Raw genomic sequence first — 22399 nt, 5'->3', positions numbered from 1 at the left:
AGTGGATGCCTCAGTATAGTTTTCCTGAAAAGGAGGTCTTATGTCTGGGTCAGAACCGGTCTTGCCAACATTTGGGTTTTGATTTCTCCTAAAATTTGGATTTCTGTTAGGGTTGTTTTGTGGTGCTTCCCATGATGACTTTCTCTCAACTGATTCTACTCTATCTCCCAACCTCTTCATACCAGTGAGTATTGCATCCAATTTTTGATCAAAAGCTGAGGGTTCATCTTTGAAGGTGGTTCTCTTTTCCAATCTTGCCCTGTTTCTCTTGGCAATTAGGTTAGCCTCCACTATGACAGCAACCTTCTGGGCTTCTTCAAGAGTTTCAGGGGCTCTTTCCTTTAACTGATATGCCATATCAGGGTCAAAACCATCAGGGAATTTGTACAAGGCCAAATCAAGAGGAGGTCTTAAATTTTGTGGTATTGCATTATATACATTGTTGAACCTTGCACAATACTCCAAGACAGTCTCTTGGGGACCTCTTTTGATTGTATCATATTCACCAAGTATGTGTAAGGGATCTTTCTTCTTCTCCCATCTGTTAGTAAAGGCTTGATAAAGCTCATTAGGAGTTGTGATGGAATTTGCAGTCAGGGATCTAAACCAAGCCCTTACATCCCCTGTCAAGCTCTGGATAAAGATTCTCATTCTTATACTATCATCGTCTATTTCATAGTTCTCAAAATGGTCTTGCATCCTCCTGGCATGCTGAATTGCTGAGAAAGGGCCAGTGGAGTCAAAATATGTGATCTTGGATTGGTACTCATGAGGCAGAGCTGCTGCATTAGCAGGCAGCTGCAGGGGTGCATATCTATTAGCCATGTTTATAGGATTTATAGGATTTATTGGGACAACTGGGATAGTATGAATGACCGGTACTATAGGGGTGATGGGGACAGTGGAAGCCACAGTGTTGGTCAAGGGGATATGTGCAGTGGATGGAGGTGTGAAAGAAGGACTTTGAGAGGTTGATGGTGAACTGGGGGAATCAAGAGTAGAACGAAATAGAACCTTGATTGGAGTTAGAACCGGTTCAGGGTTAGCTGTCTCAGGGCTCAAATCAGTAGGATCTCCCTGCCTTTGTTTCCTCCTGATAAATTTGGGGATTATGTTGGGGTTTTAAAAAATAGCTGGTGGATTAGGGTCAGGATTTGACCTAGTGTGCCTGATTTCCTTTTTAGGAGCCAGCTTCTGAACTTCTTTTTGGTATTTTTAAGATATTTTTTAGGACTGTTTTAAGGGACTGCTCAAGCTTTTTAAAAACCACTGTCTTAGCAGACAACAGTTGAAAAACAGTATGCTCAGGTCCCAAGTGGAGTCGCCATTTATGTTAACACCCAGGTTGTTCCCTATGACTCCCAAGGGAATACGGCCGGGGTAACCACTAACCAGTCTTAGGATTGCAGCTTCTAGCCAAGCTGTAATCAGAGGGGGCTCTCTCTTTAAAGTTTAGCTCTGTTTTGATAGTATTTTAGGCTAGCTATGATATTCAGGCTTTTGTTTTCGGAATGTGTTTGGTGATGACTTTAGTTAACATGTATATGTTCTCACTAGCATGTCCTAGTCCATTGGGCATGGAGTCAGTGGTCCTTTAGTTTGTCTGAGATACTGTGTGATACCTTAGTGATGATGCAGAGCCAGATTTGTGTCTGAGGAAAAACGTTCATAATAGTTATTAAGTGGGGTGTATCCAGTTTATGTAAGGCATTAAGAATCTCACAGAAAACTGCTAAAGAAAAGAAGGTAACAATATCAATCTAGAAGCAATGAAGAATTTCTAGTTAACATTGACACATATAGAATTAATAGACACATGAGCAATTAAGAATTCATGTACATCGTTAATCCTGAGGACAAACATTCACAACAGTAAAAATTGAGCACAAGGTGTAATAAAACAAATCCCGTACTATTCTTTTTCTTCACTGCTAGCTTAGTACAACAAAACAGAGATTGAGGAAAACTTGTTATTTCATCAGACAGCACAGGAATTCTGCATCAGCAAATCTAGCATCATCCATACATCAAATACTTCAGGAAATCACTGAGCTGGTCTAGCCCTCTGTATTAGATAAACTGAAAGTATACAATAGATTCTCCTTAGAGTCGAAAATCACCAACCCCTTATGCGTTACTAAGGGGAGTATTTATATAAAATTTACATGTAAAAAGATCAAGAAAAGGAGTTAATGGCTCATAAATGTTATGCCAACTCCTGGAGCTTGGTAGCTGAGAAAGTAAAAGCTGCAGTAACTTTTTATTGCTTTTAGCTGTCAAAAATAGTCAGAAATTGATGACTTGGTGGGTGTCGAAGTCGGCTGAGGCTAAGCTGTCCAAATATGCGCATTTGCTTATCCTTTAGGCTAGCTGTCATTGTCCTTGTGCTGAGTCACCCTTTCAGCTGCCTTTATTTCTGACTTTGTCATGCTGTTTGTTTTGTAGTGACCTGGAGCTGGCAGTGGCCGAACAACTGAGGCTACCGTGGCAAAATCTGAAGCATCGCTTGCCACCAATCCTCCTTAGGCATTTGATGTCTCCGAATTTTAATCAAGGTCTCATCGGCCTCTGTATACCTATAAAAGTTAGGAGGAGTTTCAAACAGATGATTTACCTCATTTTCAATGAAGAACAGGCCTTCAAGTTTATCATACAAGCTATGTCCTGTGGGGGGCCCTGTTTGCTCAGATGTACTGCCAGATGCAATAATTTGATTTTCAATGGAGGTTTCCATTCTGTTGGCAAATTGATCTCGAGAGATCAGTCTTCCTGCACCACTTAGGAGGCTAGGCAGTCCCTTTGCTTGTAGCACGACCATCTTAACTTTATATTCCTCCACCTCAGCTTGTATCTCATAGCACTTCCTCTCCACAGTTTGTACATAGTTCCTGAGAGTTAGTACTTTCTTAGCAGTGAGGATAGCCTCGGTTCTATTGGCAATGCCTATGGCTACCAGTTCCTCCTTTTCTTGCCTGTTCAGGAAGTCTATCATCCTGTTGGCCTGTTCTGGCTTATCGCCCAGTGTTGTCTTGGCCTTATGGATTTCTGCTTGTGCTTGGCCCATTAAGTCCATCTGTTCATGTATTGTTTTGATTGACCTCCATTGTTGACTGATGGAATGGCCAATTTTGGCCCATAGAATCCTCTTTTATGTCGGCCATGGCAGTCTCTAGATTCAGTTCCTTCTCTAAGGCCTTTATCTTGTCTTTTAGGGCCTTTATTTCTCTGCCCTGCTCCGCTACAGTTACTTTTGACTTGTCATATTTGGCATCCAGTTCTGCCAATTTTTCCTTGGCCTTCTTTATTTCATTGGCCTGGAGCTCCATTTCCTTGATGGCCTTAGTCAATTCTTCTATACTTGCGCTGGCATCTGGAGCTGCTGTTGTTCCTGCTGCTTCTGTTGTGGGGGCCACTGCTGCCCCTAAAGTTGTTGTTGTTGTTGAAGTAGTTGGAGGAGCTTGGGAAGTGCATTCTCCCTGTTTATCTTGTAATGCTCCTTCCAGCTCTTTCTCCAAATCCATGATCCTCTGGTCTAGCTGCATTATGAGGTCTAATTGGTCATCAACCTGTTTTTGCTTTTGAAGCTCTGCGGTTTGAGGGTGCTCTGTGGGCTGCAGCTTCAACCTCTTCTTTAATGCATTCAGGTCATCATCTTTCTTCTTCATAAGGGCCTTCACACCCTTTGGATCACTAGGATCATGTCCTAGATCAATGATGATGTCCTCAAGAGACTTTATTCTATTGTCTTTGGCCAAGGAGGACATTCTCTCAAAATCCAACTGTGTATTGGTGTTTTTCAGGGACTCTTTTAGCTCATGGGCCATGGTTTCCCTCTCCACCAAGGTTGCATAAACCATTTCTCCAGCTTGCTTGTGGAGTTCTACTTGGTCCATGGGATGGATGTCTTTGGCCATGACCTCCACCCTTGTCTTCACAAAAACTGCAGCCGACTTAGGCTGCGGTATTGTAGGCTTAAAGTGACTGAGGATTATTTTTTCCTCTTTAATGTCATACACAGACATTAGCCTTTCTTGCTGGGCTGGTGTTGCATCTATAAATTGCTTGTAGACCTCAGCCCTCAGTAGATCATTCTGAGATTTTATTTGTTTGAAAGAAGCCTTAGTGCTCTTGGGCTTCTTGCTCTGCTGGGAGGAGGAAGACACCTCCAAACCAAGTTGCAATCCTTGCTCCTGCTGAAAGGAGCTTGTCCCTGTGTGCTGGCTGCCCTCCCTGTTTTTCCTTGAGCTATCAAGGAATTCTTCAGTGATGTCTTCTACCTCTGGGGAGTCTAGCCTTTGCCTTTTGGCTCCTAGTTGTTGGGAGGATCCACTAATTGGAGTGGACTCTTATCTATCTCTTTTCATACCCCTTTCTTCATGTGCTATGGTCTGCAAACTTGGAGCAGTCAATGGCTCAGTCTGTGGAGGTGGAGTTTGTATTACAGGAGCTACTGGTAGCTCCGTTTGTTGAGGGGCAGTCTGCTCTTGCTGCTGTTCTGTTTGCTGCCCTTGTTGGGGCTCTTGATGCTGCTCATTTGCAGGGGTAGGCTTTTCTTTCACTGTTTCCTCCTCTGCACCCATTATCCCTTTGCCTTTGTCTGCAGTTGGTGCTGCTGTGGAAGGTGCTTGTGTGACTGGTGCAGTCCTTGAGGCCGAGGTCCCTTCTCCTGTTGAATAAGGCCGCTTGAAAGGTACCTGCTGCACAGAGTCTAGGTCAATGGTTTTTTCAAGCTCCTTCATATTCTTTAGCATTATCTCTTCTTCAGTTAGCTTTTCAACTAGAGTACACTGCTGCCATTCTTGTTGGTTGGCATATCTTTCATTGTGTGGGTATTGACAATGCCTATAACCTAGAAGCCTGTATTTGTTTCTTCTGGCAGTAATGAAGCCCTCAGGGTCATAAGGGACCCACCGAAAACTATATGATAGTTTATATTTGTCCTTCAGGATGAGGTCAGCATCTTCCCACCCTTCTTTCTGATTCATGATGAAGGGGCCCAACTGGTGTTTGAACTTGAGGTGGGCCTTCTTTTTGGCGATGTGGAAGTGGGTGAGGTCGGATTGAATCAGCTGCCTGTAATACTCCAAGGCAAACAACCTCATAGGAACATATTTTGGGAGCCTGTATGGACAGAGCTCACAGCCATAGACTCTGATGACTGTATGATCCTCATATAGGTACCAATCACCTATTTTACATTTTTTGGAAAGCTGTAGAGCCTTCTGTATCTCAGTTGACATTCTGGGAGGAGGGGACCTCATCAATAGGCAAGAGACTGGATAAACAAATTGGTCAACAAACTCACAATAGGAATAGGGTGAGTTTGTGACTTTGTGATAGACAGAGGTCCAGAAGATCACAGATCTTCTTTCCCCTCTATAATCCAGCTTTTTGATATAGCATGGAAAAGCCTCAGACTGATAGTACATAAAGAGGTGATAGATATAGGCCGAGTACTTGAAGACCCCCTATCTATCCACTGCACCCAACTGATCATGGATTTTGTTAGCTATAAACTTGGCAAAGTTATATTTGCGGGCAAGGGGTTGGCCTGGGCTGTAAAAAGCTAGTAATACTAGCATTGTCTCATCCACATGTTCGCTGGTTCTGTATCCCAGCACATAAGCAATCATGTCCAGGAGTAATCTACCTACTTTAGTGAAGTAGACATCCAAATAAGGAGGTGGCCCTGCAGGCTGGCACTCAGGTCTCATGAATGTCCTGGTGACCTTTTGAATCTCCTCACTGGTCATCTTGGCACCAGTGTCCAGCAGATAGTTCATGGAGAATGGGATTAGCAGCTCTGTCTGATCAAAATGTAGCATTTTTTTGATGGATTCAGGATTAATGTAAAAGAGGATCCTCCCAGATGGAGTGCTAATAGCTCTGTGCTGCACATCATAGTTTTCAGCACATAGGCGAATGATTTCAGGGAAGACATTTACAGATGGGAGGCAATAGTATGGCAGGTTTGACTCCCATATCCCATATGTATCATGACCATTCAGGTAGTCTTCTCTTAACTGCCTGAAGGTCTGCAGAAAGTCCCTGTTTCCCACACAGTATTCAATAAGGTAGTCCTTGTCAGCAAGAGGCAAGGACTGCAGGTCTTTATTGGGTGGATTTAATGGAGCAACACTGAGAGCTGTGGGTGCAGGGGCAGCCATTGTATGATCTGACTTTGAATAAGGTGAGTGCAATGGTTTGCAAAGTTCTTCAGAGCTTAAACGATAGGCCAACTGCAGACAGTGTCTGAAATGTTTTTTTTTTTTTTTACAGTGGAAAAGCAGGCTTGTTTCTGCAGTTTTTGGTAAATTCACAGGGGTTGTGAATTGCTAGGGGTAACTTTCAGAGGGTATGTAAGGTTTATTCTAGTAAGAAACTGCAGCTGGTCTACACCCGACAAAAGGGAACAACGCTGGGCACCTTGGGGACGAATTTTCAATTTTGGTGCGCGAATTTGACTGTTTCAATGTCGAATTATAGGGCTGTGGCAATCCAGGTTGTTTTAGCTCTTATTTAACTAGCAGACAGTGATTAATTGTGGAACTTGACAGGTGTTTTAATGGTGAATTTGCAGAGAAATGGTATGCATGGGCGAAAATAGGGGAATTATGGTGAATACCTGTAAAAATCGCTTAGAAAGCCTGCGGGCCGAACTGTGAAGGCTGAATGTAGCTTGGTTGATGAGTTGGCACGGCTGCAAGTTTGAATTTGGAGGTCCGGAGGCGATTTGGCAGTAAACCAGCGGCAACGGCTATGTCTTTTTCGCTCGAAAATGTCATAAAACGGCCCAAACCGCGGCTTTTAACGACAAATTCGGAAAAATAGAGTAATTGGCGCCTTTCCGCCGATGACGTTAGCATGACATCATGGCGGGCCCGGGTACGGAGGTGACGTGGGCGCTGAGCTGGCGGCCAGAGTGGACTGACACGGTGGCGAGCGGATAGGGTGGCAGGGCTACGTGGAGGGCCACACGGTGTGGGGGCGGGGGAGGGTGCTACGTCGTGATGACGTATGCATGACATAAGGGGGAGGTGGTAACGGGGATGGTGGTAAGCGGTTTCCCCGCACCACCTTTGGGCGAAGGCGGTATCGGGGAGGGGGGCTCCGAACAACCCCGCCGCCTGCCACGCGTCCTGGGTACGACGCCCAATACCGCCTTTCCCTGGACGTTAAAGGGAGGCAGGTCGGGGAGCGAAATCGACCGCCCACCGTTAGATCTGGGCGGCGGAGATCGGACGGCTGGCGGGTAATGCCGACGGTCGCACAGCTTTCTGGGTTGGGTCCCGCCCATTATTAAAATATTCCATTTAATTTAAATGCGCGGAACCTTAGGATAGAAGGGTTTTGGTGGGTTTTTCAGGATTTTTGGGTTTTTCAAGGGTTTTTTATTAGGAAAAAGAGGTTAAGAGTGAGTTTAGCAGGGGGAAGGGGGTTTTCTATGGCATTTTTGAGCAGAGGGAAGGTGAGGGCTTAGGAGGAGGTTATCACTCCAACCAGAGGTTGAAGCAATCCCATTACAGGGTTGACCATAGTCCCTGTTGGACTAAAGTCCCCCAAGACTAACTTACTTAGCTATAGTGCTAAAGAGGGAGGATATTTATACAATGTTGGGATTTATACACCATAGTGTTATAATAGTAGGGAAAGGGGGACATAGGGGATTTAGATAATAAAAGTTAAGGGTTAATATGGATGAAAAGGTGAATGAGGAGTGAAATCACTAAGTTTATTTGAAAACCACTTAGCTTTAAGAGTAGATAAAAATGAAAAGAGTTTTAGACAGGAAATGTGGCTTTTAAAGGCATAAGAACCAGCATAAACCTTCAATTCTTCCATGAATCTTAGCTGATTAAGGGATGTTAGTAAATGAATGTGAAAGGGAAAAAAAGGGAAGTTAGACATGCTCCTTAGCTTTGCTGCATATGATGTAGAAGAGGAGCCTCTCCATCCATTGATTTGCCTTTGTGACCAGGTTATCAAGCCCTCCATTTGAAAGGAATTATATTTCTGCAACCTCATCTGCTTACCCATCTATTTCCTAGCATTTTTTGTTACTTCCTGGAGGGTGCACTTAGACTTGCAGACCCTCATATGCCTTTTCTTTTCCTTGGCTTTTTCCTTTTGATTTTCTAGCTAATACTACCCTTATTGCTTCCAAGGCCCCAGATTAAGCAGTTGGGAACCTTACTTCTCTACCTAGCTACTGGTCTGCCAAGTTTAAATAGTTTGGACAGACTTCTTCCTCTATTCTACAACAGAAAATTGAGAGATGGCATGCTCCAGATTAGGCTGTTGGACCATCCATCAAAATTGAGTCCACATCAAGCTATGTACACACATTGTCTTCTCTTGGAAATATGGGATCTTTGCATCATCAAAGCAGAGCATATTTGGACCTTTCTTTGCCAATCATGAAATATGAAACCTATTGGTATAGGTAGCTAACAGCCTGCATGCCATTTTACGTCGTTTTCGCCAACCTCCAGAAATTTCAACCCTGAGCTACTGCCGCCGCAGATTCACCACTGTCAACACCCCCCCGGCTGCGTAATTTCCAGGTATTTATCATTCCTCTGTGCAACCTGGTTTTCAGTCCTCCACTGTTAAAAATTCAAATTAACCAGTCAATTTCCCCTGCAAAATTAAACTAAAAGTCTATCAGAGGGGCATCCCGGCTCTAAAACCGTTCAATTCCCGTACTCACTGCACCATTTTAGCTCAGACCCTTTGTCCAGCATTTCTCACTTCGCAAGGCGAACCACTGCATTATAACTCATCCTTTTCACCTCTCTCAGCAGCATTTTACCTCTGTTTCACCCAATTTACCCCTTTTCTCTCTGCAAATTACTTTATCCATCAAAATTCGTTGCTCAGTGTTACCTTTGTTCAAAAGTCAAGTACAATTCAACTCCAAGTGACAACTAAGCAATGGAGACCCCTGTGGCATTGAATATTGCACCCCTGAATGCCCCACATAAGGACCTAGAATGGTTGGCCCTTGCTGACAGGGATTATCAAATGAAGGAAACGGTTGAAATAAGCAACAAATACCACATAGAAACTGTTTGTGAGCTAAAGAGAAAACACATAAGTGGTGCTGATGAAATGGGCATCTGGGAGTCTAGCTTGCCCATCTATTATCTTCCACAAGTGAATGTATTCCTAGACTTCATCCATCAGTGTTGTGAAAACTATGACCACACTCAAAGAGCAGTTTTGGCCCCATCTGGGTCTGTTTTATTTCACATCACTCCTCAATGTATGAATGAGATGCTAAGCTTTGAGCCAACTAAGCCTCTGGTGCCCCTTTCTATGAATTTTCTGCTCAAACAAGGTACCAAGATGCCCAGCTCAGAGGTCACAAGGATTGGCCAATTGTTCATGCTCCCAGATTACCAGCCCCGGCAACCTCCTCCTTATCTACATGTCTGGTTCAATGAAACAGGGAGGCTGCTAGTAGACATGATATCCTGCATCTTAGGATTCAATACCAGTGAGTATGTGGATGAAAAAATCTCGGTAATGCTATCCATGTTCACTCCAGGACAGCCTCCTGTTGTCCAGTATGATTACGCCACATTCATTGCTGACAGAATTCATGAGCAATTCATGAATCTAGGGAGAGAGAGAGAGTATTTAAATACACCTCATACATATATCATTTGATATTATACAATCAGCCTGACAGTTTCCCTATTTTCTTGAAAAAGCTGGATGCAAAAGGAAACAGGAGGTCAGTGATATTTTGGACACGAGTCTGTCACCATATCTTTTACTCTCCATACAACTACTATGATTTCATTGATCTGTTCATCCATCCAGCCTTGTCCTTGCTGCAGAGTTCTCCTCCTCCTAGACTCACCGATGAAATGCAGAAGATCCTCCAGCTTTCAAAGAACTATAGCATTGGAGATTGGTACTTCTACCAAGACCACACAGTAATCAGAGTATATGGCTGTGAGATAGCCCCATACAGACTGCCAAAGTACGTTCCAATGAGACTTTTTGCCCTAGAGTACTTTCGGCAATTTGGCAATTCAGACATGGTACACTTTCATAGCAAAAATAAGAAAGCACGGCTGAAAATTAAGCACCAACTAGGTCCATTCATTTTTAATAAGAGGGAAGAAGCTTGGGAAGAGGCAGACAAGATCCTAAAAAGCCTCCAGCTCAAAAAAAGCTTCTATTGGGCACCATATGACCCTAATCATTTTATAAGCCTCAGAAGAATCAAGTATAGGCTTGCTACCTATGATCACTTTAGCATTCCACAAATTGAAAAATATGCTAACCAACTAGACTGGATAGAAGGCACATTAATGGAGGATTATTCTGAAGAAGAATTAGCAGAAAGAGCAATTAAGAATTTAGACAAGGCAGTTGACTTGGAATATTTTGGACAGGTTTGGTCTCCAGCCCCTCGGCATCTTGGAGAAAGTGCCTCATCTTCCACTGTTCCTCAGCAGTCTGCCAAAGCAACTGGTCAGGCAGCAAACATAGCTAAAGGCAAAGAAGTACAACAAGAGGAGTCACTTCCCAATTTGGAGCAGCAAGAAGAAATGGCTGAAGCACCTGCCTCCACAGAGCAGCAAACCCAAGAGCAAATCCCTCCAAGGCAGGAGGTAACAGTTGAAACTACAGTTTTACAGACACCTGCAAAGAAGAAAGAATGAGGAAAAGAGATAGGCAAGAGTAAACTCCTCTAACTACCTCAACAAATCAACCAGGGGAAAAGCGACAAAGGCTAAATCCCTTCTCTGAGGAGGAAATGCCTGAAACACCAACTGATACTATGCTCCCTCCTAGCATTGAAACATCGGTCAACTCCTTACAGCAAGAGCAAGAAATGCAACAAGGAGCAAAAGTAAGTTCTTCAAGGCAGCGGACCAAGGCAGACTCTAGTATCAAAAAGCAGTTCACAGACATAAAAGCAAGAAATGAGCCGGTTAGATACCAACTCTATAACTAGCTGCTCAGAATGGCACCAACCAATCAAGAAAGGCTCATGTCAGCTTATGATATTCAAGAAGGAAAAATGACTCTTGGTCATTTTAGGCCTACTGTGCAGCAACCTCAATCAGTTGCTTACTATATTAGAACCAATTTGGAGGTTTTGGCTAAAGACATCCACCCCATGGATCAGATTGAGCTACACAAGCAAACTGGGGAGATGGTCTACTCAACCTTGGCTGATAAAAATTTGTTGGCACAAAGGTTACAAAATTCTCTACACAATACTACTGCTCAGCTAGAACTAGAAAAGGCATCATCTCAAGCCAAGGACAACAAAATCAAGTCCTTGGAAGAAATTATTATAGAGCTAGGACATGATCCAAATGATCCTAAGGGTGTGCAAGCCTTGATGAAGAAAAAAGATGAGGATATAGCAGCTTTGAGAAAGCATATCAAACTACCACCTACCCATCACCCTCAGACTGAAGGGGTTGTAGAACAAAAGAAAGATCAAGATGTGGTTGCTATACTCTTGACCTTACATAAGAGATTGGTGGAAAGAGAGGGTGCCTTGGAGGTAGCATTAAAAGCAAGACAAGGAGAATTACCAACTCAGCCAGCATAGACATCTACAGCCATTGAAGATATGCCTCTTGTAACTACTTCAGCTGGTCCTCCCACCGGAAAAACATCAGAGGCAGGCCTTTCAGGCTCAGCACCAGCATCGGAAGTGACAGCACAGGTAGCAGCATCAGAACGGGTACCTAGCCTCAGCATGTAGAATATGATGAAGGAGCTTGAAGCTCTAGAAGTGCAGATGGCTGAACTGAAAGAGGCTAAAGAAAAGTTAGCCAAGCTTGAAGAAAAATATGACAAATCCAAGCAGAATTTGGCTGAAAGGGTAAGAGAGATAAGAGCTCTTGAAAAAAGGATCAAGGAATTAGAAAAAGAGCTTGCTCTGGACAAAACTATAAGTGAAATCAAGAAGATTCTATGGGCCAACATTGGTCAATCCATTACAGACCAATGGCAGTCCATTGAAACTACCCATGAACAAATGGATCTCCTAAGCAGGGCAAAAGCAAAAAATCAAAGAGCGTGGGCATCCCTAGGGAATATGCCTGAAATAGCCAATAGAATGATTCAAGTTATTAACAATGGAACTGGCCTTCAGCTAGCAGGAATGGGTATCAGAAACAACACTGATACCATTTTACTAATAAAGAGGGTGCCTACCTTGAGGAATTATGTGCAGACATTGAACAGAAGGTGTCAAGAAATGCAAACAGAGGTAAATGAATTTATTGCAAAAATCACAGCATTGCATAACAGAGGTCTTCCCAGCTTGGTAACTAGTGCAGGAAGGTTATTATCACATGAAAATTATGCCAAGAGGGTCAACAATTATGCAACAAATCAAATAACAGCATCCGCAAGTAGTTCAGAGGAAACAGGGCCGCCATCTAGGCAGACTCTCTATGAGAAGTTACAAAATTTGTCTTTTATTGAGCATGAGATCAAACACCTTTTTGAAGTGCCTCCAAATTACTACAAATACACTGAAGTTGATGAGACTCTGATTAAAATATAGAGGCACCAATTACCTACTGAAGATTGGTGGAGAGGCATGATAGAAACATTGCTTTGATAAATCAAATTTTGTTTGAAGTCTTTTTGATCAATCTCGAGTCAGCATTTTCAAAAGACTCACATGTTCAATCTACCTGGCCAGCAATAGAAAGAAACAGCTGGATAACAAGGATAGTGACTTGGCACAAATGAATGAGTGCAGATGATGGGGCTAAAGTAGCCACGCCGTGACAAGGCAGCAAAAGGCGAAATTCCTCGAAATGGATGCAAAGCACTCAGCCGGCCCAGTTGGTTGCAAAGTCAAAGAACTCTAACAGAAATAAACAGCTATTGTTTGTCTAAAATTAATAGCAATAACTGTTGTATCTGCTATTTTTAGAGAGTTGGTAAGAAAATTATGAGTTAATGACTCATCTTTCAGATATTTTGTGAAACACTTTTGTATATATACCCCCACGCACAACTTATTTGGGGTTGTTGATTTTATTCTGGAGAGCTCGGCTGTATCTACTCAGAGTTGAATACAAGAAGTTGTTGGGTTTCTCAGTTTGGCTTTGCTTGGACATGTTGTGATGAGATTGCTGGCTACTGCAGAATTCCCGTGTTATTTCATGATGCAATAAGTTTTTCTGAACCGTTTTTTGTCTTTTCTTTGTTTACAGAAACCATCTATGTTCTATGTTTGATACTCTTAGCAGTAAGGAAAAAGAATAGTTCAGGATTTGTCCATTGAGGCACCCTAAACTCAATCTTTGTTGCTAATTATGTTTTCTTCAGAACTGGTTATAAATGTGGAATTCTTAAATGGTCCCATTTACTCTAACTTTTCATGGTGTAATCTATTGAGGAATTCTTAATTGCTCTTGAATAGCATTCAACCCTTTATTCTCCTTTTCACAGTGAAAGAAATCTTCATTGCCTTTCATTGTGTGGGTTCTTACTTTTTTTCCTTTAAATCAAATGTTTGTTTCATGAATACCTGTCTGGCTCTGTAGTGACACTATCTTTATCACATACTCTAAGCGACACACAATTATGGACTCCCATTGCCCAATGGAATAAAACTCTCTGAATATTGCATGTCCCTCTTTTAGAAGATATCATTCAACCAAACTTCAAACAAAATTCAGTGTTTCATAGCTAGCCTAAAATTCTCAAAACAAAGCTAAATCAGAAAGAGAGAGCCCTCTCTGATTGCAGGTAGGCTAGGACCTGCAATCCAAAGATTGGTTAGTGGTTACCTCGATCGTATTCCCTTAGGATTCAAAGGGAACAACCTGAGTGATAACATTATTGGCGACTCCACTGGGGAGAAAAACAATTTTTTCAACTGCTGCCTACTCCTTAATGTTGTAGATAAATTCTGAATGACAGCCAGAAAACCTTGGAAACTATTTTTGCTTTGCATTTGCAGGAGTATATAAAAGTTTCTTCAATCAATCTTTATTTAGTCTTAAGTTTTGTATAGCTGTTTCAAATTTGATCAGTTCCTTGCTAGTTCTAAAGGCATTCCTAGAAAATATCAAAACGTATTCGGAAGCTGGCTCCCAAAAAGAATTCTCGTTATACAAGGTCCAACCCAGATCCAAATCCTCCTGTTGCTTTTGAAAATCCGAACCTAATCCCAAAGATCCTGAGGAAGCAAGAGAAAGTAGAAGATTTTGCTGACAATACTCCTAAAACAGTTAACCCAAGCTGTGTCCCAACTCCTGTCAAGGTTTTATTTCGTTCATCCCCTGCTTCCCCTTGTTCATCATCCACATCTCAAAGCACTCCTTCTACACCTCCATTTCCTGCACATACTACCACTACCACTGCAGCAGTTACTGCTTTTCCAGTTACTCCTATTATCCCCATTGTTCCAGTTGTCCCCTTTGTTCCTGTTGTTCCTTTTGTTCTTGTGAATATGGCTAATAGATATGCGCCCTTGCAACTACCTGCTAATCCTGGGGCTTTACCTCAAGATTACTAGTCCAAAATCACATATTTTGATAGCACTAGTTCTTCTACAACCCTTCAGCATACCAGGAAAATGCAAGACTATTTCAAGAATTATGAAATAGACGATGATAGTGTGAGGATGAGAATTTTTGTTCGAAGTTTAACAGGTGATGTAAGAACTTGGTTCAGATCACTTGCTGCAAATTCCATAACTACTCCTAATGAGCTTTATCAATCCTTTACCAACAGATGGGAGACAAAGAAAGACCCCTTACACATACTAGCTGAGTATGACACAATTAGAAGAGGCCCACAGGAGACTGTTCTTGAGTATTGTGCAAGATTCAATAATGTCTACAATGCAATACCACAGAATTTAAGGCCCCCACCCAACCTTGCCTTGTATAAATTCCCTGATGGATTTGACCCAGATATGGCCTAGCAGCTAAAGGAAAGAGCCCCTCAAACCCTTGCAGACATGCAAAATGTTGCTGTTAGTGTAGAAGCCAGCCTAATTGCCAAAAGAAATAGGGCCAGAATGGAAAGAAGAACCACCTTTAAGGAAGAACCCTCAGCCCTAGAGCAAAAGCTTGATGCTATTATCAGTGGCATGCAAAGACTAGGAGACAGAGTAGAAAGTGTAGAGAGAAGAGCTTCATGGGAAGGACAACAGTCCAATACTACAAGGAACCCAAATTTTAGGAAAACCCAGAACACAAATGCTGGTAGGGCTGGCCTGGAGCAAGACATAAGACCTCCTTTCCAAGAAAACTTTACTGAAGCATCAACATCAAATGAGCCAATAGATGACACTCACATCAACTTGATGGGCTTGAATGATGAGCAACAGGTTTTCCTAACACAAGAAGACCAGGAGGATAATGATATCAAACAGTTTCAAACCAAGTCAGGGGAGTCATTTGACTTCAAAGAAGGCTATGACACAGCTGTCTATGAAGTTCACAAGCAATATAAGTTAAGAAGCAGGATCATAGATGTCCCTGAACCTGCCAAAACAAAGGATACCAAACAGCCCAAGATGATAAAGGAGAAGGCTATCCTCGTAGAACCAGTTGACAAAATAAATCCTGACCCAAAAGAAGTAACAGTAGAAGATGTGACTGAGATATTTCCCTCAAAAAAGCAGCCATGGGTAACATCTTCTTCACAGGACAACCCTGATAATACCCCTCAGAAAGCTTCCAAAACAGATATACTCCAACAGGAAACTGACAATCAAGACAAAGTCACTAAAAACACGGTTGAAAAAGAAAAGTCTGTCACTCATAACATCAAATTTCAATATGAAAAACCCTTTGATCTTGAGGTAGAGATTGCCAAATTGAAGATAACCATTCCTCTCTCAGAACTCGCCAAATATGATGTGTATAAACAACAAATTAAAAAGTCCCTTAAAATGTCTGAAGATAGAGATGATGTTAATGTACTGGATGACACACCTGAGTTGCTTTTTGGACCAGAAGTTGATGGAAAAACAATAGATACAGGCGTCTTACCCTTTTATGTCAGTCTACACATCCATGACAAGGTTTTACACAATGTAATGTTTGACTCAGGAGCCTCACATAACCTCATGCCTAAATCTGTAATGGAGAAACTAAACTTGGACATTACAAGACCATACAAGGACTTATTTTCATTTGACTCTAGCCAGGTCAAATGTTTGGGCCTGATCAAAGATTTGTGTGTTTCTCTAGTCCAATACCCAAACAAAACCATCCTGATGGATGTGGTTGTAGCCAATATCCCACCTAAATACGAGATGCTATTATCAAGATCCTGGGGAGCCAAACTCCAGGGATCCCTCCAATTAGACATGTCCTATGCCACTATTTCAGTCTTTGGGCAACCAAAGAGACTGTATAGGGAGACATTGATGAAATATGTAGTGAGCAGTGAGGATAAACCCCAAAATTTTCCTATTTATGCAATTCATTCTGACATGGATTCTTTTATCCTGTCTAATGATGATGCTTGCCCTATAGCTGATGATAAACCTTTGGCCCTGGAACAAGAAACACTCACAATTAAGCAGTCAGTTGTCCAAAACCTTGAAACTGTTTTAGAAGATAAATCACATAAAAAACAAGAATCTCAATTGTCCATTCCAAATTCAACTGAGCCTCCTAATACTGTTCAAAATCAAGGCATCCTCTGGTACCTTGAGTTTGATGGCTCAGTTAACAGATTAGGAGCAGGAGCAGGAGTGTGGATCCACAATAGGCAAAACAATCATGCAGAGGGTCGTGCCTATAGGTTAAATTTCAGATGCACTAACAACATGGCGGAGTATGAAGCCCTCCTATTAGGGCTCAAATTAATCAAATCCTTACAGGCAACAAGAGTGTCAATTCTAGGAGATTCTGACCTGATTATTCAACAAATGAAAGGCAGTTTTGTCACTAATGACAATAGATTGAGAGCATACAGATCTGCTGCAACTGAAATACTTAACACTTTCACTGAATCCCAACTTACTAAGATATCAAGAACTCATAACCTCCATGCACACAGTCTGGCCACTTTTGCTAGCACTTGTAAATTGCCCTTTGAGCCTAATCACTGTTTCATAGCTGAGATAAAGCACAGACCTGTTGTTCCAAACAATGTCAAAGACTGACAAGTATTTGAAGATGATACATAGATAAACAACTTTTTAACTTTGCAACAAGAATTTCCAGGTTTAAATATTGATGCTGATGCTGTAAATGACTCACAACAACAAAGCAATCAAGGTCAAACAATTATATCAGCTAAAACAGCAAGCCAAATACTTCATCCAACAACCTTTGATAACAAGAATGTGCAAGAGCTTAAACAAATCAATCTTGATGAAATAGCTGGAGCAAAGGCTGAAGTTATTGAATTAAAAGACAATTTTTTACCTATAGGTCTAACTCCTTTGGACATTTTTGACTCGAATGATATTCCTAGGAAACCTAAGATGCAGCCCCTAAATGCTGCCATTGAAGAATGCAACATTGGAACAATTGGAAAACCCAAGATAATAAAACTATCAAAGTCTTTGCCCCCTGATCAGAAGCCGAAGTATGTGGACCTCTTTAAATAGTTCCAAGATGTGTCTGCATGGAGTTATGAGGACTTAAAATCCTATGATACTTCAGTCATTCAACATACTATTCCTCTCAAACCAAATCAAAAGCCTTTCAAGCAGAAACTAGGGTGAATTAATCCGATTCTTCTCCCTTTAATTGAGAAAGAGGTAAAAAAATTGTTTGAAGCAGGTATTATAGCACCCATTAGATTTTCAGAATGGGTTTCCAATCTTGTTCCTACAAGGAAGAAAACAGGTGAAATTAGGCTTTGTGTTGACTTAAGAAATTTGAATCAAGTATCCCTCAAAGACAATTATCCCTTACCCAAAATGGATCACATCCTCCAAAGGGTGGTGGGGGCTTCATGAATTTCATTACTTGATGGGTTTTCAGGCTTCAATCAAATCCTGGTCCACCCTGATGATCAGGATAAAAGAGCATTCACAACCCCATGGGGAACATTTAAATATGTCAAAATGCCTTTCGGACTGAAAAATGCAGGAGCTACCTTTCAATGGGCAATGGATATTGCCTTTGCCAAGGAGATACATGGTTTCCTAGTCGTTTACCTTGATGACCTTACCCCTTTTTCAAAATCAAACCAAGAACACCTTAGACACCTAAGGCAAATATTCATGACATGTAGGAAATATGGCATTTCCTTAAATCCCAAGAAGTCTCTCTTTGGTCTAGAGGAGGGTAAGTTGCTAGGTCATATTATTTCAAAAGAGGGAATTAGAATTGATCCAGACAGAATTCAAGCCATTCTAGAAGTCCCACAACCGAGAAATATAAAAGAATTGCAAGCCTTTTTGGGAAAAATCAGCTTTTTAAGAAGATTTATCCCAAACCTAGTAGAATTGATAAGGCTGCTCAACCACATGTTGAAAAAAGATTCCAAAGTGAAATGGACGTTGGAGGCCAAACAGGCCTTTGAGGGCATCAAGACCGCCTTGACTCAAACCCCAGTCGTTACAAGCCCCCAATTTGATAGGGATTTCATTATTTTCTCCTTTGCCTCCCAACATACTATTGCTGTTGTTTTACAGCAGAAGGATGATCAAGGGAATGAGAAGACATTGCCTTTTTCAGCCGAGCCCTGAGAGATGCACCCTTGAAGTATCAGATCATGGAAAAGCAGGCCTATGCCCTGGTTAAGGCCATTAAAGATTTTAGAATTTATATTCTATACTCTCATGTCACTGCTTATGTGCCAAATGCTATTGTGAAAGACATATTGACTCAAGAAGGGCTAGAAGGCAAAAGAGGCAAGTGGATTGCTAGCATTCTTGAGTATGATATTGAGATAAAACCCACTAAGCTGATAAAAGGACATTTTTTAGCCAAATTAATGTCTAAAACAAGCTTTCAAGCCTTAGACATCAATGAACTGGACAATGAACCGGAGCTGGCAACTCCAGAGATCAATATAGCCTTTGAACAATACCCCTAGTATGCTGATATTTGTTATATATTACAAAACCTGTGTGCTCCCCCAGGGTTGTCCAGAACTAAAAGCAAATTTTTAAGAATGAAAGCTTCTAAATTTTGTGTTGCAGATGGTGCCTTATTCTGGAAAAATCATGAAGGTATATTGCTTAATTGTTTAACTATGAATCAAACTGACAATGTTATGCGAGATTTTCATGCAGGGGATTGTGGAGGACATCTGTATTGGAAATCTACTGTGGAAATCAAGAAATTTGTTACTTCATGTCATAAGTGTCAGATATTTGAAGGCAAAAGAAAATTACTGCCATTACCCCTTAAGCCCATTTCAACAGAGAAGCCTTTTCAACAATGGGGCTTAGATTTTATTGGGGAAATTCATCCTTCATCTTCAGGATAGCACAAATGGATCCTAACAGCCACAGACTATTTTACCAAGTGGATTGAGGCTATTCCATGCAGACAAGCAAATGACTCCACTATCATTCAGTTCCTTGAAATTAACATTTTGTCTAGATTTGGTTGCCCTGAAAAGATCATTACAGACAATGCTGCAGCCTTTAGATCCAAGAAACTGGTCAACTTTTGCCATAAGTTTCATATCACTTTGGGCCACTCCACAGCATACTATCCTCAAGGCAATGGCTTAGCTGAATCATCTAATAAGAGCCCTATTAACATCATCAAGAAGATATTGGAGGAAAACAAGAAAAATTGGCATAAAAAGCTTGTAAATGCCTTATGGGCAGACAGATTGACGACCAAGAGATCTATTGGGACCAGCCCATATGAGTTGGTTTATGGTATGGAGGCCAAGTTTCCCTCATCACTAGGGGTTCCTGTCATCAAGTTACTTCAAGAAGTTCTAGCTGAGCCCAATGATATACAAAGAAGAATTAACCAAACTATCTGTTTGCAGCAGACCAGAGACCAAGTGTACAACAAAGTTCAGGTTTTACAAGAGAAACTCAAGAAAATCTTTGACAAAAGAACCAAAGCAGAGGATTTTTTCATTGGGAATAAAGTGCTTAAATGGGATTCAAGAAGAGAGGACAAGGGAAAACATGGCAAATTTGATTCCCTCTGGAGAGGGCCCTTTGTTATTCAAGCAGTGCAAGGAAACAACACATATTTTTTAAAAAATCTGGATGGCACTGAGGTTGAAGAGGGCCCTGTAAATGGCCGAATGTTAAAGCACTATTTTGACTACTTTCCATGTATATAACCCAAGGTTGCCTTGTACATTAATAGTTGTTTTTAGTAGTTTATTTTCAGCAGGCAAATAGAGTTCCAGTTTCACAAATTTTGGGAATGATCAAGGGAAAAGGTACTACTTCAAGATTTTTTGTTTTGCCTTGCAAAGCTCCAGTTTTGGTCATCTAGAAAGCAAAAGTTCCTGATTTTGGCAAAGGGCAAGGACCAAGGAATTCTGACCTGCTGTTCTTGGTCTTTCATATGGAAAAACCATCCCCAAGTGGAGCCACTGTTAGCTTCCTATACCAATAGGTTTCATATATCATGATTGGCAGGGGAAATTCCAAATATGTTCTGCTTTGATGATGCAAAGGTCCCATATTTGTGTGTAAAAACACATCTGTAAACAATTTTGTTGATGTCCTACTTGTTGATGGGTGATCCAACAGTTTAATCTGGATCATGCCATGTTTAAATTGATGTTGTAGAATACAGAATGAGAATCTGTCCAAACAGTTTAATCTTGGAAGATTAATAGTTAGGTAGAGAGTAAAGGTGCCCAACTGCTTAATCTGGGCTGTTGGAAGTAATAAGGATAGTTTTAGATAGAAAGGCATTTGAAAAAGAAAAAGAAAAGAGCAATTGAGGGTTTTCAAGTCCAAATGCACCCTCCTTGAAGTAATAAAAAATGCTAGGTACTAAGATGGGTAGGTAGACAGGGGTTGCAGAAGCTTGATTTCCTTCATGTTGCTGTCCTTGACAAAGAAAGCATATATTGGCAAGAACAGAGATATCTACTTAGCATCTTGATAACAAAGCATGGAAGCATGTCTAACTTCCCCATCATTCCCCCAAAACCTCTTTCTAACATCCCCTCAGTGGACCAGTGGGATCTCCCCATCCAGTCCTAACATCACTCTATGATTGTAGTAACATCAAGCCAAGGTGTTGGTTTCCATCACACAAAGAAAGCCACATTTCCTGTGTAAAATCATTCCTCACTGTCATATGCTTCCAAACCTAAGTTTACTTCTTAAACTTAGCCTTCAGTTCTTCTTTCACACTTTAAGTCCATATTAACTTCTAATCTTACTATATAACTCCCTAACGTTTCCCTTTCCCCTATTATTATAGCATTTCTATGCAAAAAAATCCCAAAATATGTATCCATCCTCCCCTTGGGCAATTTATCCATATACCCTAAAGTGTGAAAGTACAATGAAGTCGAATTCTAATGTAAATTGATGTTCATACTGTATTCGGGGATTAAATTAACATTTGGTTGATTTAATAGCCCTAACCCACCTTACAAATTGTAAATTCATGTTCCTCCCGATTGTTTTATAAATTTTTGCAAAAAACCCACTCTAGCCGTTTATCCAATGTTTTATATCTCGGCGCATTTTACCAAAAACAAAAAAATAATTAAAAGGGTCGCCGGGTCCCGCCGTATCGCACTGGCATTTTCACTGTCCGTCATCCGTCGGATCCGGGCCCTCCCATCCGACGGTCCTCGGCGATTTCGGACCACCTCCGCCGTCCGACCTTTAGCGCCCGAAATTGTCAGTCGGCTGACGTATTCCCTGGGGTGCGTGTCAGTTTCTGATTGTATCGGGCGGCTTCCGACAAATACCAGGCCCGTACCAAAAGCGGTCCGATAAAACCGCTTACCGCCTTTCCTTTCCAGCCCATGTCAGCATCACGTCAGCGTTACGTCAGCAAGTCATGTCAGCTCCCATTTACCCGTCAATCCGACATGGCCGCCCCGTCACTCGTCCACCTCAGCCCAGTCACACGTCACCACGTCATCCCGCTGTACCCGGACCTGACCAATGATGTCATTCATAAAAAGGCACCAAAAATTGATTTTTTCCATATTTCGCACTATAGTCATCTTTTTCCTCATTTTTCTTTGGAAGAGTTTTCTGCCGCCTGCATACCATTTTACGTCGTTTTCGCCAACCTCTAGAAATTTCAACCCTAAGCTGCTGCCATCGCGGATTCACCACTGTCAGCACCCCCCCGGCTGTGTAATTTCCAGGTATTTACCGTTCGTCTGCGCAACCTGGTTTTCAGTCCTCCACTGTTAAAAATTCAAATTAACCAGTCAATTTCCCTTGCAAAATTAAACTAAAAGTCTATCAGAGGGGCGTCTCGGCTCTAAATCCATTCAATTCCCGTACTGACTG

Source organism: Pinus tabuliformis, chromosome 2_2 (genome assembly GCF_031772625.1).
Source record: "Pinus tabuliformis cultivar Carrire ecotype Pingquan chromosome 2_2, CPIR1, whole genome shotgun sequence".
In the NCBI taxonomy this organism is placed as follows: Eukaryota; Viridiplantae; Streptophyta; class Pinopsida; order Pinales; family Pinaceae; genus Pinus; species Pinus tabuliformis.
Note: the sequence above shows the minus strand (reverse complement) of the source record.